The 18,509-nt window shown below is 38.6% G+C and overlaps 1 protein-coding gene and 1 long non-coding RNA gene across 7 annotated transcripts in view; both read left to right on the top strand.

The window, feature by feature from the left end:
• The window catches only part of ARL15 (ADP ribosylation factor like GTPase 15), a 232,237-nt gene that overhangs the window by 161,550 nt on the left and 52,178 nt on the right, over positions 1–18,509 (top strand). The gene's annotated exons all lie outside the window — the stretch shown is intronic.
• LOC117010761 lies at positions 15,256–17,947 on the top strand. Its single transcript, XR_004420754.1, has 2 exons — positions 15,256–15,786; positions 17,788–17,947. It is a non-coding gene; the product is annotated as an uncharacterized LOC117010761 (long non-coding RNA).

Below are 18,509 nucleotides of genomic sequence, written 5' to 3'. Positions count from 1 at the left end.
GAAAAGGAAGCTCAGAGGAGACCTTATCACTCTCTGCGTCTGCCTGAGAAGAGGTTGAAGTGATGCGGGAGTTGGCCTCTTCTCCCAGATAACAGGTGATAGGATGAGAGGAAATGCCCCTCAAAGTTGTGCCAGGGAAGGTTTTGATTGTATACTAGGAAAAATTTCATTGCCTAAGTGGTTGTCAAGCACTGGAAAAGTGGTCCATAAGTGGTGGACTTGACAGTGCTAGTTCAGTGGTTTGGACTCAATGGTCTTAAAGGTCTTTTCCAAACTAAACAAGTCTATGATTCTATGATTTTTAAATTTATTTCAGAGTGCGCATGGTTTAAGTCAGCGTAGGTGGTCTAAGTAAAGCCATTTCAGATGTGGAAAGGGGGTAGTGTTTTCATTCCCTTGTGCTGTATGTACAGTATCATGGTTCAAGCTAAACTATTTCCAAAGTAATTGGAACATGAGGAAGTTGGTTACTAGCAAATTAATTCAACCCACCTCCTGTTGTAAATCTTATACTCTCTAGAGAGGATGCATTTTGTTAAAAAAAGGAAAAAAGTAGAATTAAAAAACATAAAATAGAGAAGTAAAGTAGAAATGTGTCATTCTATTATGTAATTAAGTAACTGACTTCTTTTTATGATAATACATTTGGGTGGTCTGTTCTTGAAACACTTGATTTGTTAGGAAACATTACCATTTCCGCAAGTAATCTCAAAGTCCTAAATATTTTGAAAAAAATTTGCATTGCGGTATTTCATCAGTGCATTACTCACCAGTTAAACACTCTAAACTGCTGTCGCTTGGCATTGAAGAGGGCTTCCAGGTTTTTTTCTATCAGCAAAAACTTCTGTAAATTATAATATTGCTTGGCAGAGTGTAAAGAATAAATACTAGAAAACCAGATGATTTAAGAGAAAATAAGTGGGAAGACTTGAATCTCATTTTACTTTTCCCTGGAAAAAGAAGTCTGTCTAGTTTACAAAATAGATAAAGTTTGAAATTGCCTTCAACCACAATGTTTGTTTAGGTGTGGTGAACCTTTTGCATCCTTGTTGTAGATTCCTCTCAATCAGCACAATTCTGATTGTCCCCATTGGACACTGGGGAGATTTAGTGGCTTGCTTGCTGTAATGAACCTCAATGATTTTGAGGTTAGGCATGCTGCCACTGAGACTAGCATCATTTTAACTGACAGTGGTAGTAAATTGCTGACTTTTTTGGATTAAAAAAAAAGCAGTTCAAATCTACTAAATATTATGCTAATGTTCATAAAAACTAATAGGTTTAATAGCATTACGACAACCAAAGCAATCTACCCCAAACCCATTTTTGTAGTCAGCTGACTGTCAAGTTCTCATTCTGTGCACAAATGTTTAAACTTTAGGTACCAGCAGGAAACAGCTAATGCATTGGATACTTCCTATAGTTTATAATTGGTGAAGGGTCAGTATTAAAGTGTTTCTGTGTTGCAGTTGATGAAAGCAGTCTGTGATGATTTTTCCCAAGCCTGATTTGCAACACCCTTGCTTTATTTTTCTAAATTCGTAAACATCTGTATAATCAATTTTTGCAAAAGAAATATACTCATGGAAACCAAACTGTCCTTTTAAAAAATTATAAAGGAAAAGAGGAACAAAAATAAAACCCGAATCAAATTGTACTTATTTGCTTATAGTTTTTAAAATATCAACATTCTTCTCAGTTTATTTTCCATGTGATTCCACTGCTATTAAGTTACAGTTTTGGTTATAAAATAGAAATGGTGATTAGTAATCTGATGCTTGAGTTATTAGGAAATTTAGGACACTGTTACATTTCCTTTTTTAAGACATTCGGGAATCATGCTATCATCCCTTTCTTCCAAAAAAGAATGAAGGTGGGATGTGAAATGAGAGTCCTTTGCTTCCCTCACTTTACCATGCCTGCTGCTATAGCACCAGCCAAGCTGTGTGGTGTGAGTTGTTAAATACTGTGGCTATGTCCTCAAAATAGGGATTTGGTCTCTTGCTCATGTGGTCTGAGCTCACACGGTAGAAATGACCTGACAAGCACTTAGAAACCTATGAAGAGATTACACATTTTGTTCACAGATGGGAACTGTGCTCAAGAGAAAATTCTCTCTAGAGAAAAAGCAAAATCCTCCCTTGTCATGGCTCAGAGACATGCTGATGTCCCCTGCCACTGCACAAGTTTCTGCTGACTGTCTAGACAGTTACCACTCTGCTTTTGTTTCTTATGATGCACTGTGTCTGCAAAGACCATACTGATCCCTGACAAGAACATTCTCTATGGCTTGATTAAGTCAAAGTGATCAAAAACTGTAGAGGCTGGTTTTCCCTGTAATGTTTGTCTCAAGTCTGCAATCATATGCCTTCAACAAGTTGTTCATCATCCTTGAAGTTAGGAATAAAGGTTTTGATTTAAATAGGAAGACTTGACAGTGCACAGCTCCGTTTACAATGATTTTGCCTGTTCTGAGGGGGGAAAATACCTATGCTAGGATCTTGGTAACTGTTGAACTGTATTATTTCTCAAGCCAGTACAACTTACGTGTGTGCACTATGCATTTACTGTTGTAGATCCTTGTTTAAGTGAAACATCTACTCCCACTCCAAAAATCCACTCAGACTATGAATGGCTCTTGACCAATATCTCTGGGAGCTGGTAATAAAACAGATACTAGCAGTTCAAGAAGATGTAATTCTGTTTTTGAGATATGAGAAAAGGGAGAAATATTGATGCCTTGTGGAAAAAAAGGTTTTACTTCAGCTGCTGTAGATGCTTAACTTCATTTTTCTAAAATCCTGGACTCGTAGGTCACCTGATTATAACTCCCTTTGGGAATGATACTTTTGGGAATTTTTCTTTTAAAATTAATTTTTTTACATTAGATATATCTTCATAGCTTTTTTCCCCTGGTACCAAGAGAAGATAGTGTGTTTGTTGTAGCAAAAAAAAAAAAACAAACAAAAAAGGACCACCTATCTTACTGTCTTCAACTTGAAAATATAATTGCGACAACCAAAATGGAAATGCAGTCAAGTCAGATTTTGTGGGGAGCAGCCATACGCTGTTTGAGAAGTTACCCGACGAAACACTGATTACTGGCCCTGAACTGCAATGACATATCAAACGCTGCAAGTGCTCCTCTTTGTTTTTGAAGCAAAGTAAAATGTGCTGGTGTAATCTACTGATGATGACAGTTTAAGCTAATCTTTTCTTTAAGCTGGCGTATACTAAAGCATATATAATTAACTATTTTATCTTGCTCAAATGAGAGTGTGTAATGGGAGTAGAAACATCTGCAGCACAGTAACTGTCTAAGATACAACTGTTGAACACGAAGGTATCTCATTTTCCTTAGTTCTGTTTATATCTGAAGTGTAAAACAGAAAAGTGCGTGGTACCTACATCAAAGTTGTGCAAGAGTTGGGATATGTCATGTTAATCATTATAAACCAGCATCGTTAAATATATTGTTAGTCTTCCTGTGGTATCTTGGACCTAGACAAAATGGTGTCACTTATACAAATGTAAGATACTTGGTCCTGTTTTGGATCATTCATAATAATTTTATTTTTTAAATTCTAAAATATATGTTATTGGTATTTTTAACCTGTTTTAATTCATTCAGTTTTTAAAAATTATAATCCATGTAATTGAACATGAAATGCTCCAAATATATGTGTCTTTTTTTATTTGAGTTTGTCATGATTACAGTAGTTTCACGAATACAAGCCGCATCATTTTGACTAAAATTGTGCTCCCAAACCAGAAATGCGGCTAATACTCAGGAGTGGCTAATATGTGAATAATTTTCTGACATTTCCACCCCCAGAAGTGGAAACCGAGGTGCCGAGTTGAGCAACTTGCCAGTAAAAGCCGGCATTTCGCGATTGTTACAAATTGTTACTCTGTTGCGCCGCGGGTGGAGCTGGCTGCCTGCAGGCAGCACGGGGGGCAGGGAGAGAGGCAGGAGAACTCTCTCCTTCCCTCCTCTCCCGCAGCCCGAGGGAGAGATGGGGGGGGTGCGGCCATCCCCGCGACCTGGGGGGTAAGCAGGGGGCTCCTGCCCCCGCCCGCTGTGGCAGGAGCAGGCAGACTCCGTCCCAGCCCGCTGCCGCTGCGGCAGGAGCGGGGAAGCTCCATCCCCGCCCGCCACCGCCACCACGGGCGTGGGGAAACTCCGTCCCCGCCCGCTGCTGCTGCCGTGGGAACGGGGGGGCTCCGTCCCTGCCTGCCACCGCAGGGCAGCGCCGGGCCGGGGTGACCAAGCCCAGTGGCAGCGGCGGCTGGCCCCAAGCAGCCGCGCCGAGCGGCATCGCTGAGCTGGGCCACCTGGCCCCGTCGGCAGCCCCTAGCGGGCCAAGCTTGCACAACCTTATCTGAGCCAGTAAACCCCACCCTGCCGCAGTTCTGTTACTAATTGGCAACTTTGTTGCACGCGGGTCCTCGCTGCGAACGACGGAGCGACTTATACTCGGGTGCGGCTTATTTATGGACAAAAACCGAAATATTTGCCAACACCCAGAGATGCGGCTTATACTCAGTGCGGCTTGTATTCGTGAAATAACTGTATATAATTAAGATAATTTTAGAAACTTAATCAGTGTCATCTTCGGGTCACTCACATTAGTGCTGTATAGAAATATTTCTATTTGGATCAGATAACTTTTTATATTGACATAGAAATGTCTAAATGTGAATAGATGTGGAACAGCACTGTACCCTATATCTTTAAACTGTATGGACAGTAGTGCTTCCGAAGCAGTTGGTTGACGAGGTTTTGTGACATGCTGAGCTGAAGCAGTGGCCACTTTGGCAACCTGAACATGTGAAATAATATGCAGGCAAGACTGCTACAGCAAGATCAATCTCTCATTTTCGCTCTGTGCTTCTGTGGCTCTATCAAAGTCACTTCAGCTAGGACACCAGCCCTCCAACTGAGCTCTGCTCAACCTCTGGGTGTGTGAGTGCTGTGAGTGTGTCTCTTAGATGGAGAGTCTGCAGAGATGTGCTTGAGGAGAGAGGGTTCACTGGTGAGTAGAAATATATTGCAGCTACAGTGCTGCACTCTTTCTCTCTTACCGCCTTTTGAAGTTGTGTACTGAACACAGAGGAGTAAACTGAGCTTCTTGAGTGCTTAAACCAGAATGGCTTTGTGTGTGTGTGCTCACTTGGCATGGTGCTCAGAAATTAGTTTAAACTGTGTGATGTGCAGCACTTGGGTTAATCAGCAAGAAGGCAAATGTGTCAAATGGATGAGTAGAAATGGGTTTCCCCAAGCAGTAAAATGAAATATGTCTTCAGACAAAACTTGTTAACTTAGCTGGATCTCAGCTGTTGGCAGTAAACACTATTCTGTTATCTGCTTCTCTCTTTCATGGACAGACTACTCTTAAGGCTTTGTCAGATTGGTAGATGTTTGCCTTTGTTGTTCAACATATTGTGGAAAAATTAGTTTTATTTGGGGAAAATATGTTCTGATAAATTATAAAACTCCAGCTCCAGACTGGTGCCTGGATACTGTTAAACACCATATATGAAACAGCACTGTACCTCTCTAAAGGATCGTTTGTATACCCAGGCATGCAGCAAAGCATTAAGCAGACATGCAAGTAAATCTCTCCCATAAAAAAGATATTGTGTTATATTGTATATGACCTGTAGCCCAAGACACTTTTATGAACTGCTTATCCACTGCCATCCCCAGCCTACTTCCCTGTCTGGTACCAGTACTCATTATAAATTGTCAGTGTTTCTCTCTCTTAATATTTTCCTGCTCTAGTTAAGTTCTATTTTTTAAATAATACTTAATTTAATATTAAGAAAAAGGTTTTTTAAGAATACTGTTGGTTTTTTTTTTTAACTGGATGATTTCCCTGATTTCAGGGAGGAGAGTTAGGGTAAGAGAACTGCAGCAAACTGTCTGTCTGGAGTTAGTAAATGGCCGAGAGGGTGTCTGTCTGGGTGATCTGTATTCAAATTGTGTCATCTTATCCTCATTATCTTTTTGTGTAATTGTCTGGCAATTTTTCTGAAGGATTCCTGTAGCATAAATCATAATATATGATTCTTGATATTTCATTTTTGTCTGTGTGGCTTAAACCATGTATTAAATTTGGTCCTTGAAGTTCTCTTGGGTCATTCTCTTTTGTATCATTATGAATTTTCTCCATCTCTTTTTTTTTTCATCCCTGGATTATTTGTTCACTGGAAAGAGCTGATGCCTCAAACTTAGAGGGGGGATGTGTTCCCCAGGCTTTAGAAGGATATTTGTCTTAACATTTTAATGTGGATTTTTTTTCTCACATAATCTAATGAAGGTGGCATTTTTAATGAGTTCTGAAGGACCATTCTGGAACAGCCTGTGAAATTTGAAAAATACTCCAAAAGGAGCTGTCTGACTAGGTCTGAGATACTCATTAACAAACATCCATAAATTCATAATTGCAGACTGGCTTCCTTGTTTACCATTTTTCCTTCATAAGGACAATGAGACATGACAGCTAGTCCCAGGGGATTACTGCACTTCTCGGCTGGTTGGTGTCACTATGCCTTTAGACCTGCGTCTTGCAGAGCAACCAAGGGAATCACTGATCTGCTGCAAATGTGCTACCTGTCACGTCTTATTGTCTTAAAACAGACCCATCTGATTACTGAAATGGAGAAATATTTGTGCATGAGCTTTTAAGCACATCTTAAAAAGACTGCCTCTGCTTCTGTAACAGATCCAACTTTGAGATACAGTTTAAATTAAAAAACACAAGAAAAACATATTCTTTTTAAATATTTCGTTTGTGAATCTGCATTTCTTTATTTGGGTGCTAGAAGAAACCACCAAACTGTGATTTGTAAGTAGATACAGGTCTTCTACTCGGCAGAACTCTTCTTGTTTCATATTTTTTACTCAATATCTACTGAAAATTAAAATTGTGCTACTTGATTGATAATTTTTGAAGGTGAAGTGAAAATCCAGTTTCAGACTTTCTTAAATGTAATGGGTTTGAAGTAGAATTTGTTTAGAATTTTGCATCTGGGTAAATGCAATTACTTTTTTGGCCTTTATGTTAATGCGTTTTGGTACATTTATTATTATTAAATAAATGCTGGGTTTGTGTTATAAATACTTTGGTCTGTTCAGGATGTCCCAAGATGCATCTCAGTTGGCTGCTATATTCTGGATTCTGGATTGAATTTTAAACTGGTGTTTGGATCTGCTCAACTGTGCCGCTTAAAATCTAATTGTCATTTTTGGACTAAAAGAGCAAGTAGGATTTTTCCCCTAAGGTTTGGATGTGTTCATCATTCAGCCTTAAAACTGTTAAGCTTGCAAACAATTTGAACTTGATTATTCTGCAGAGCTGTGTCTTCCAAACAAAAAACTAAGGACAGAAACACTTTTGAATTTTTCTGGGAGCAGAATTGGGCTCTTACAACCTCCTTCCATGTGCTCAACTTTCTGAATTTTGCTCAGGGTTGGTATTGCTCATTTATTTGCAATGATGCTTTGGTCTTCAGGCCACCTGGTGTCTGGTTAGTCCACCAGTATGACTCTACCTGAAGAGCAGGATTAGTCACCTACACATGAGAATCCCTCCTGTGCTAGGAACCTCCACTGTGGAACTGCCAACACAGACCTGCCCCCAGCAGACCATCTCTGGAGGTGCAACTGAAGGCTTCCCATAGTAGAAGGGAATCAAAATTTCTTGTGCTCAAAGCTGACTTCAGTTAGATCAATAATTTAATGAGCACATTACTTGCCTGACTCAGAAATAATTTGCATCTTGCTCTGGCATACTGAGATTCATCAAGTTTCTTATGCTGAAAGTTACGAAATTGCATATTAATAACTCCAAATGCATTCTTAGAGCTGCTTGCCATTTTCACGCCACAGTGTCACTTGCTCTCTGTGCCTTCCATCAACCTGGACACAGTTCTTTGGGAAATGGTGTATTTTAATTGTCAGCTCCATTAATGTGTGAGGCTGTGGTACCTGTGCAACTCGAGGAAGTGCGTGTCAGCCACTTCAGGGCCCTGTATTCAGGGATCCTGTTCTTACAGGGTGTGCCATACCAAGGCCTAATGCCCATCACATCTCTCCCCACCCGACATTGATCAGGTGCACTGCACATACCCTTTTACACAGAGACTTGTCAGTCACTGGCCCCTGTCAATTGAATTCTTTTGCAAGATTTGGAAATTCTGCATTATTGTTCCATGAGTAGCTAGTACCCCTCTCAAATGTTAAATACTGGGTCACTGAAGTAGAAATAAAAAACCTTAAACCTTATAATCAAGACAAGAAGCAGTTACTTAGACTAGTTTATAAATATTTACTTTTATTACTGATATAGTAATTAGTAAATTATTAGTAATTAGTAAGACAACACACACTAGTTGTTTGGGTTTGACAGATTTCAGGGAAGATAGCAACCTTTGTCTGGAAAACTGACATTGTAAGCCATTCCAACTCCATCTTTAATTGCATGAAACTGACTTCTAACATGAAAAGATGTAATAGTGCAAAGACACAAAATATCTCCATAATTACCAGTTTTAAGAAGTACTTGAAAATGGTGAGAGGAAGCATATTGCAAATCTCTAAAAATAAATAGTTTGTAAAGTCATAATCATTATGAAACAGATTTACTTGAGGAGACAGTATTACACATGTTAAGGGTAGTCTGTCACTTACAGAGTGTAGTACATATGTGACTTGGAAAAGCAAGCCAGTAAGAGTTGTATTAATGATGAATTTTATTTCTGTTCTGTCATTTTAGAGGATGAAAAAATTGCAAAAATTAGAAAGGAGTTCATAATATTTTAAAAAATTTGATCCTGAGAACGTGTCTTTTAAAGGAAGCCTAGTTTTTGGAAACATGAACCTATTTGTATTTTGTGAAAACAAAGCAGAAGAATCCCCTTGATCAATAGGTAATCTCTCATTTTGACCACCCCACCAACTGTTGTTTTACTTTTTCTTTCATGCTGGCTATGTTGGAAAACTACTAAAATACTATCATTTTCCAGATAATGTTTGTAACTTTTTGGCATATGTTCCTTCTTTCAAACCCCTTAGGATAATCCACAATTCCACAAAAACATGACTCAAATACATTACAAATTTTCCTCAGAGAATCTACATCTTTTCCAGCTGTTTGGATAGTCTGTCTAAAACCTGACCAGACCTCTCATCTCCTGGTATTGTTTTGGGCTTTTATTTTTTTTGACTTTGATTTGTTCAATGTCATAATTTCTAAACTGAGCCAATAGCTTCAGATTCTTTGGTTTTCTTTAAAATACTTACACTGGACAATAGAATGATCTTTTTTTTCTGAAAAAAATTGCATTATTTTCAGCCATTTCTATTTACAAGTGCAAAATTCCTTACAAATTCATTACATTCCATGTATATGAACCCCCTTTTAAAATCCTCCCTGGGCAATTTCATATATTATTTATGGATTAAAATGTATCTCAGCCATATTTCTAAATATACTTCCGCTTGTTCTGATTGGTTTCAGATAGGTGAACATAAATTGTGAGGGCTGTATAGACTCTTGGTAGATCTTCCATTTTAAATATGATTCTGGCAACTGGGTAACTTGTGGTTTTTTTAAACAAAAAAAGGAAAAAATATCCATTTGCAATCATTCCATTTAATTCCTGGTGTATTTTGTCTGGCAAGGTAGTATAAATCTAATTGTAATAGCGTTTAGGTAGGAACTGGGCCTCAGAAGTTTTCCATCTCAATTAGCAAAAATAAGCTTATCCCCCAGTCTATGTACCCATGATCATTTGTTTTCTTCTAACCCTTAATAAACCTTTATTGATGATTGAGAAAGAGAATTATGTTAAGACAGTCCAGAGTTGGACCAGTTGGTATCTGTGGACAATAATATTTCCTTCTCTACTTTTAACTTGTTGCCTGCAATTTGTTGCCTTCCCCCTGCACAGGGAAGAAAGCAAAAGGAGGTTATAACCATAGTAACACTATGTCCCAAATCTCACAATATATTACATCATACTTGTAAAGTGCTGTATTAAATACAATAGCCAGCAAACAGGAAAGTGTTTGTTACTTGAGTTGACCAGGTCTCTCTCAATGGAGGCACTAATTGTGTGTTTTTGTGCTTGATGATGGATGTCAGCTGCTGGTTCCTCATGAGCATGGGGACATGTTCAGCAAGCTCAGTGGCTTGTAAGATGTAGGAGATGGTGCTGCTCTGCTGGCAGCCCTTCCAATGATCTCAGCTCTATGCCTGGACCAACTCTGAAGGCCTTGAGCTGTCCTATCAGTGCTGGGTTGCTGCTAGTACATGTCAATGGTCTTCAGCTTTTACCTTCCTTCCCCTTTCTCTTCCCTATCTGGCTGCTGATCCTCTTCTACACGTAAGCAGAGAGAAATCAGCCAGTTACCCCATCTCACTCTACTCACTTTGTCTCTCTGCTCCAGAATTCCCTGACACTGTCCCTGCTGCAAGCTAGCATCCATCACATAACCCATACTCATTACTCCCATATCATCTCTAGGCTTAAAATTTTGCAAAAAATAGTTTTAAAACTATTCTATAGATGTTGAAGCTAGCCCAAGCAATTCTAACTGAACTATTTAAGCAAATAATTTCTCAAGTAGTTATGCAAGCATATTTTAGGGAGAGAAAATCTCTGACATGTCAGGGAAGGAGCTGGCAGGTGGCAGTGACAGCCAAGTTAATGTATCAGTCTTCTTGCAGAGCTCATCTGTGGGCAGCAGTGTCAGCACAGGCACTGCCCAGCACAGGCACTGGGTTGCCTTCTACAGTCCCCAGCCCCACAGTGTGCTCTGTAGCTGTGTGCTGCTATTTTCAACCACAGTCTGCTATGCTTGGAAGGTCAGCAGTTTCTAGTTTTTGTCCATTGTCTTTTAGAGATGTTTAAAGTTGGTACCTGTGGACTGGCCTCCCAAACAAACCTACAAAAAGCGAAAACCCAAAACTTCTGTGGAAAAAAGGTCTGGCAAACTGTAATGAATCCTTGTCTACACATAACACACTTCCTTTTTCATCATCTATAGGTAACTCAGCAAAACAGTTCTCTGAGCTTCCCTATATACCATAATTTAAATGTGCTGCACATTGAATGGTGGGGGTGGGTGTGTGTGTGTAGTTGAGTTGAATATATGAAAAGAAAAATGGTAATTTTTTGAAAGAAACGCTGTTTTGAAGAGAGTTTTTCTGTGTTGCTATGGAACCTGAGAAGTGTGGTCAGCAAGCCTGGACACAGTGAAGATTACTACTTCTGCTAAGAAAAGTTGCATGCAGATATCCTCATGGTACTCTTTGCATGTGTATAGAATTACCTGCAGATCTTATGTAGTGGATAGTCTGTTTCTAAACTGAAATATAGAATGAGTTTTGTGTACAGTGAAAATTTGAACCTACTTGTCAACCCACAAATTATGCTAGTGACTACTCTGTGAATTTAGGATGTCTAATAAAATTTTATTTAGTACTATTCCTGAGAAAGAGGTCAGAGTATGCACATCTTACCACTTCTAAGAAAGTGAATACTTACTATTTGGTAAGACTTTGAACTCAAAAATGTACTGTGTGTGTTTTGCAGAAGAGGTGTTCTCTTGCTCTTTGAGCTGTGAGAGGCTCTTTGCTAGTCTTCAGCATTTTCAGTGCTGCTAGTGAAAACATTCTTTTTTTGTGAATCTAACTGATTTACTGGGACATAAGTTATTATTAATCTTTCTCATTATAAGGACTGCATTTAGCTTCTGGCAGTATGCAGAAGTCATTATTGTCACATGTTTCTAATTTCTGAAAATTAATGTTTTTAAGATAAATATGGAAAAAAAACCCCACTCTGGACACTTCATTAACAGAAAAGTAGTTGAAGTTCTGCCATAAACACTTACGAAAAACTGTATAATACTGTTTGGCCCCACATAATTTCCTAGGGAATTAAAATCCTTGAATAAGTAATACTAGTTTTATAATATTCTGTGACAGAGAATGCTTGTTATGTAAACATAGTTACTAAAGATACTAGAACAGATGTGCTTAATACTATAAATTGATCTTACTTGAGCATAAAAGTGACTGAAGTCCCTTTGAATACTTTTTAATACACCTAATGCTCATGCCAAAAGGCAGAATTTATCTGAACCTTTGACCTTTTTTAAGTCTTTTTGTCTTGAGTATGCATTTCTGAGCTTTGTCTAAAGTTGCAAGCTGCTTGCTTTAGAAAATCAGCCCATAAGCTTTTCTTAAACATATAACTGAATCTCATTTCCAGTAAGAACAATAATGCTAGGTGAGCAAGATACTAAACACTTGAGGTGGTGTGTTTCTTATGACATCTTGAAAGAAACCTGGATTCTCATATTTTCAATGTGTCATACTCTGTTCTGCAAAACACATTCTTAAAGAAATTGCTGGTATCATGTCACTTGCCATAAGGAGAAAGAGAAATTGTTAGTGTACTCATGAGTCAGTGCCTCCCCTCTTCTTAGAAGAATGATGATGATGTCTAAGGATCAGTACAGGACTTTGTTCTCCTCTACACCCACAAGGTCTTCATATTGTAACTACTGGATAGGTCGTTATCTTTGTTTCTGTATTTTGGAGGGGTTTTGTTGGTACTGTAGAGTGTAGAGCTTACCTATGTTTGCATAGCCACATCCTCTTTAATGGCTGTTATATCTGACAACAGCATCTGACTGATTTTAAGGATGACTTACAAATCTATGTTTGTAGCAGAAACTTCTTTTGGTTGCTATGATCTAGAAAGAAATTGATTTGGGCTTAAAAAATATTAAATATATTTTGGATTAATAAACATTAAAACCAACAGCAGTCTACATTTTACCAGTCTTAATATTTTAAGTGTTACAAGACAATACTGTCAACAATTTTATTAATGAGACTTTTTAATAGAATTATTAGGCAATTAGGAAACCTTTTCTAACCATGCCAGTGTGTGCTGTAACAATGGCATGTTTGCAGCTTTTGGGTTAATAGTAACTGTAAACATGCTAGTGGCAGATGTCTTTTTGGTTGGATTATTGCACCTGCTGCATACTAGTTCTTCATCCAGCTTGACTACTGTATTTGGTTATGGTGGTCAGGAAGCTTGAGTGGCTTTGGTCTTGAAAAAACTTGAAAAAGTCCACCAAATTATTATGTTGAAAAGTTTTTGTTTACAATAGAAAGAAATATTTTGTTGAAACTGAAATATGTTGTGTGAGCTGGTCGGTTTAATGGTACAGGTCTAAAAAAGTCCAGTACTTTGCTTTATTTTATGTTGAAAAGATTCTTCTCTGCAGTAAAGTAATGCAGAAGATGAAACAAAAGTATTCAAATAACAGCTGAAATGTCCTACTTCAAAACAATAACAATAAAAAAATAAAATTTAACAACTTTCTCCAACCACTAGGGAATGATTTTCTTTTGTAACCAAGACTCCCACAATTTTGATTTTTGAAATGCTGTAAAATTTCCAGGTATTGTAACTAAGTAAAAAGCTTCTGACAATACTATTGTAAGTTTTTTGTATTTTCCTATTGTTGTATGCTAAATAAGACATGACCTTTATAGACTAAAATCTGCTGAGAGATAAGGTACAATATTGTTCTCTTCTCTAAACCCAAATATGACTGAAGATTCAATACAGAAGCTATGATGGTGAAGTTCTCAGGTTCTTCACAGGAGCTCATGGCAATTGTTTGGGGTCATAGAAGAACCACTTTTTGTTTGAACACCTTTATTTTCCTGCACAATCTTTTTAACACAGTACTGGGAGGACAGTAGGTGTTTCAGATTACAGTAATTTCACGACTGTAAGGCGCACCCTTTTGACTAAAGTTTTCCCCCAAACCCAGAAGTGCGTCTTATAGTCCGGTGCACCTTATCTGATGGACAAAGTTCAGAAATTTGCCTACCTGGAAGTGAGAGCTGTGAGCTGCGGGGGGAGCCGGCAGTGCCATGGCTGCCAGGTGGAGGCGAGGCGGAGCAGCGGCGGGCACGCCCTGGCCCTGTGGAGGCGGGACGGCTCCTCTACAGGCACCCCCCAACCCCGTGGAGGCGAGACGGCCCCTCTACAGGCACCCCCTGGCTCCATGGAGGCAGGATGGCCCCTCCAGAGGCACACGCCAGCCCTGTGGAGGGGGCACGGAGGGGCGGCGGCCATAGGCCGGCCCCGGAGAGGCGGCACGGAGGGGTGGCGGCCATAGCTGCAAAAAAAAGTGCACCTTATAGTCCGGTGCGCCTTATATGATCTACAAAGTTGCGAATTTTGCCGACGCCCCAGGGGTGCGCCTTATGGTTGTGAAATTACTGTAATTACTTTAAGAGAGTTGAATTCTGGGGTACCAAACCAGTGAATCTCAGTGCTCCTTCTATTACCAGTATTTAATTCTGAATTAGAAATTCAGCCTTAGAAATGCCTCAATGCCTTAGGAAATTGCAGCAAAATTACTTTTCTCCTTGAAATTTTCTACTCCCTGGAATGAGATTTTAGATTTTTGTCCCAGGAATGTGGTGTGAACTCTCATTATTCAAGTATGTGATTCTTTATTATTGTCATGTCACAAGTGAGATTTTGCTTTAAAATAAATTTCCTTTGAGGAATTGTTTTTAATGTGATTTCCCAAGAATACAAAGCTCATGTGATGGTATTTTTTGCATGTGAGAGCCTGCTTGTGTGCCCTACTAGCAATAACTTTTGACTCTTGTCCAACTTCAACATCTCTGTGCAGTCTTCTGAAAAACAAGTTCACCTCGATAACAAAGAATTAGTGCAGGACATGGAAAAATAAATTTTATTCTTTCAGCTGCTTATGGAAATGCTTGATTCATACATATGTAACATATGGGTTTAATTTGCTTCTTTTCCAAGTTGGGAAAGGTTCTTTTTAAACTCAGGCTTGCATGACTTTGTCTTGGTCCAGACTGGTTTGTTTTGATGGGAAGTTGTGAGATGACAGATTTAGTTGTCATACAGGTGAGCAAGCCAGGAGGTCTGGCCCGGTTTGACACAGACTGTATGGGTGCTGTTTCCAGTTTCTTTGTATGATGTAGCTTGAAAGTGTGGACCCTTGTCTGATATTAGTGGCCGTATCAGCTATTCTTTTTATTTCAAAAAGGTATTTTAGACTTTCTGTAATTTATTTGAGGATGTGTTAGATGGTATTGTGAGCATGACTGTCTACTATCCAGCATAACCAGCAAACCATTGATATTTCCATCCTTTCCAGCCCAATTATCCACAGAATCATAGAATTACAGAACAAACTGACTTAGAAGAGACCCATCAGAATTTTCTAGTCCAGCTTCTGGCCCTGCATGGGGCGATCACTGATAATGGTGCCCTATGCCCGAGAGCATTGTTGAAATGCCTCTTGAACTCTGTCAGGCTGGTGTTGTGACCACTTCCCTGAGGAGCCTGATCCAGTGCCCTGGATGAAGAATCTTTTCCTGATATCCAGCCTAAACCTCTCCTGACACAGCTTCATGTCATTCCCTTATGTGCTATCACTGGTCACCACGGAGCAGAGATCAGTGCCTGCCTCTCCTCTTCCCCTCCCAAGGAAAGTGTAACTGCAATGAAGTCTTCCCTCAGTCTCCTCTTCTCCAGACTGAACAGACCAAGTGGATTCAGTCATTCCTCGTATGGCTTCTCCTCAGGGCTCTTCACCATCTTTGTTGCCCTCCTTTGGATACTGTCTATAGCCTAATATCTTTTTTTATATTGCGATACCTGAAACTGCGCACAGGACTTCGGGTGAGGCTGTACCAGGTAGGAGCAGACCTGACCATACCTACCTCCAAGCTTTAACTAGAAGCTGAGCAGAGGAGATATGCACTTCTTTGAACTATGCTTACCTTCTGCTTTCAGTTCAGTGTGTCCTTTGCATTGGTCCTAGGGAAGCTGGGGGAGCTCTGCTACTCCTACATAATTGTTACTTGCCAGTTTTTATCTTGTTTTTCTAACAATTTTATCCCAGACAGCCTGGTCTTCTACCTTGACAAGTGTAATATTTCCTATGTGCCTCTGCCCTCCCCAGGGGCAAGTGCAGAGCTTGCAGGGGTCTTTCTAGTGGCAGCCAGGCAGTTAGGATGCATTCCCTCTCCTGTGCTCCTCCTCTTGACCTGTGTTTTCTCACTCATCTTTGCCTCAGGCCATGGACTTTCTTTAAAAAGAAACCACTTGAATGGTTATGTGGATGCTATTGTAATCTGCTACTTAAAGCCTAAAGGAATGATCATCCTGAGTTAGGTTTTTAGCCTTCCCAAAAATAAATTGTCCATCTTTGAAAATCAAAGAACATTCCTTTTATTAGAAATATATAGCTTTGCTGAATTGTCAGCAAAAAATAGGAGTAGGACTTTTAGACTTATTAATATCATGAAACTTCTATTTGCTAAATTATCAAATAATACTTGTTCAGTAATTTATTTTTATTTTTTACGTTGAAGTAGTATAGAGTCATTATAGTATCTGTGATGAGAGTTTAGGGACAATCTCTTCCTTATTATCCAAATCTGCACTACAGCAAAGGGTTGATCAGGTCCTGGTGGCCCCAGGCACACCATCTTTATTTTCTGCTCCTTTCATTTGTAAGTGCTTTACATGAATGATAAGGAAGTTGGTAAAAGCTTTCTGATAAAATTTTGTTGTTTGACTCTTACTTTGAGGATGCGTTTCCAAGATTCTGCTGGTCAGCATAAAGTAATCTTTTTCTTTTAAACATATGCTGCAGGACAGACTCTGAATCCAGGTTGCACTTAGCACCTTACTGTCAGGCTTGCTCTATTCGGTTTAGTTTTGTTAATTTTCTATCATAGCTAAAACACTAATGTTTTGTCTAGTAAGAAATGTGCTTCTGCAGGAAAAAGTATGTCTTATTTTGTTTATGCAGATAGCTTTTATGGATTATTTCCTCCTTTATCTACCATCTGTTGTTCACTCCTGTTCTCCAGTAGTTTCTTCCCACCCAAGTCTCCCAAATTCTTCCCTTTTTAGCAAATGCATCACATAGCTCTTTTTTTTTGTGTGACCCTGAAGAATTCAGTGAGTTGTTTAGTGTATTTTCCACTTGGATAAAAAAATGCCTGAGATTCAGTGATTAAGGTTTTTAAAAATAATTATGTTGTTTTAGACCCCCGACCAATACTCTCTACCTAATATCTTCTCCTGGAACTGAAGGGATTTTCTTCTATGGACATTTTATTTTTCAAGAATCAAAATAAAAAGTCCACAGAAGAAAGTGGGAAGAGTATGTTCATTAACAAAAGGAAAGTTGCTAGTAGCTGAACTAATTTCTGAGTTAGAAAGAACTAAATGTGAAGTAAGTTCTTAGTATATCTGGCTTTGCTCATTTTACTTAGAACATGGGCTATGTATTTTGAAGGCAGACATATAAATTTTTAAATATAAGTGCTTGTACATGGCATGAAATAATTAAGAATTTTATTTCCCTCATTTTTGTATTCTATAATTTAAAAAGGTCAATTTTTATGTAACATAGTATTAAGTATAGATTGACAGGTATTTCACATTACTGGAAACAAAAAACTAAATATAAATTTCAATGTCATTTCATTCATTCCAGTTCATTGTACTAAACCATAGGAAAAAAAGTTTCTTTTGATTGACATCTTCACATGTTGATATCTTGATTAGCTCTGACATAAATTTAACTCTGGAATTAACAGGAGTGAAAAATATATTAAACTTCCCACCTTTTTATATCAAATGTGATTTTTGATTCTTACACTGGTAATTTTTTCATTATAGCTGTATCCTTTGCTGAAATGCTGGTTAAATAGTTACATCTAAGTATTGGTTTGGACAAGGAATAGATGCAAATTTTGAGAAAAATGCTTTTGAAAGTGCACGTGATATTGTATTTCAACTGCATGGAAGTTGAGCATAGCTTCATTTATTCTTGGCACAGGTGAGTGATTATGTTGCTTGTCATAATGAGAGGAATAATTCTTAAATTGGAATGGTGAAGTATTTTTGATCAAATTGCAAAGAATTAATGTAAATAAGGATTGATTTATGAAATGACAGTGGTATCCCATCCTCTAATATCTCTGTCTACATCTTTCTCAACTAAAATAATTTTAGTATTAATCTGCTGTACTTAAGAGAAGAGAGTGGTTTAAATTTAAATTTAATCAAATTACAACTGTGATGACAAAATTATTTGTTTGAATGGTTTTACATAGATGGTTATGTCCCCTTGCCTTCTGAAATGATACAGAAAGCACTCTGCTCAAGATATTGAGATTCAAGTTGTCAAATTGTCATGAAAATTTTGAATATTGAGCAAAAGTTGGGGTGAGATTTAAGTACCACCACAGTACAAAACTGAACTTACGAGTCTGGTTTTTGTTCCATGGTTAATAGACACCTGCAAATCCCTCTCTGTGGAGTGTGCTGGTGGGCTAGTGCCTGATGAGTTGGTCTTGCAGGTGGTACCAGATCTACCTTGTCAAAGCAGAGGGTTATGC

Source organism: Catharus ustulatus, chromosome Z (genome assembly GCF_009819885.2).
Source record: "Catharus ustulatus isolate bCatUst1 chromosome Z, bCatUst1.pri.v2, whole genome shotgun sequence".
Taxonomy (NCBI): domain Eukaryota; kingdom Metazoa; phylum Chordata; class Aves; order Passeriformes; family Turdidae; genus Catharus; species Catharus ustulatus.
This window is presented reverse-complemented; position numbering and strand designations above follow the sequence as displayed.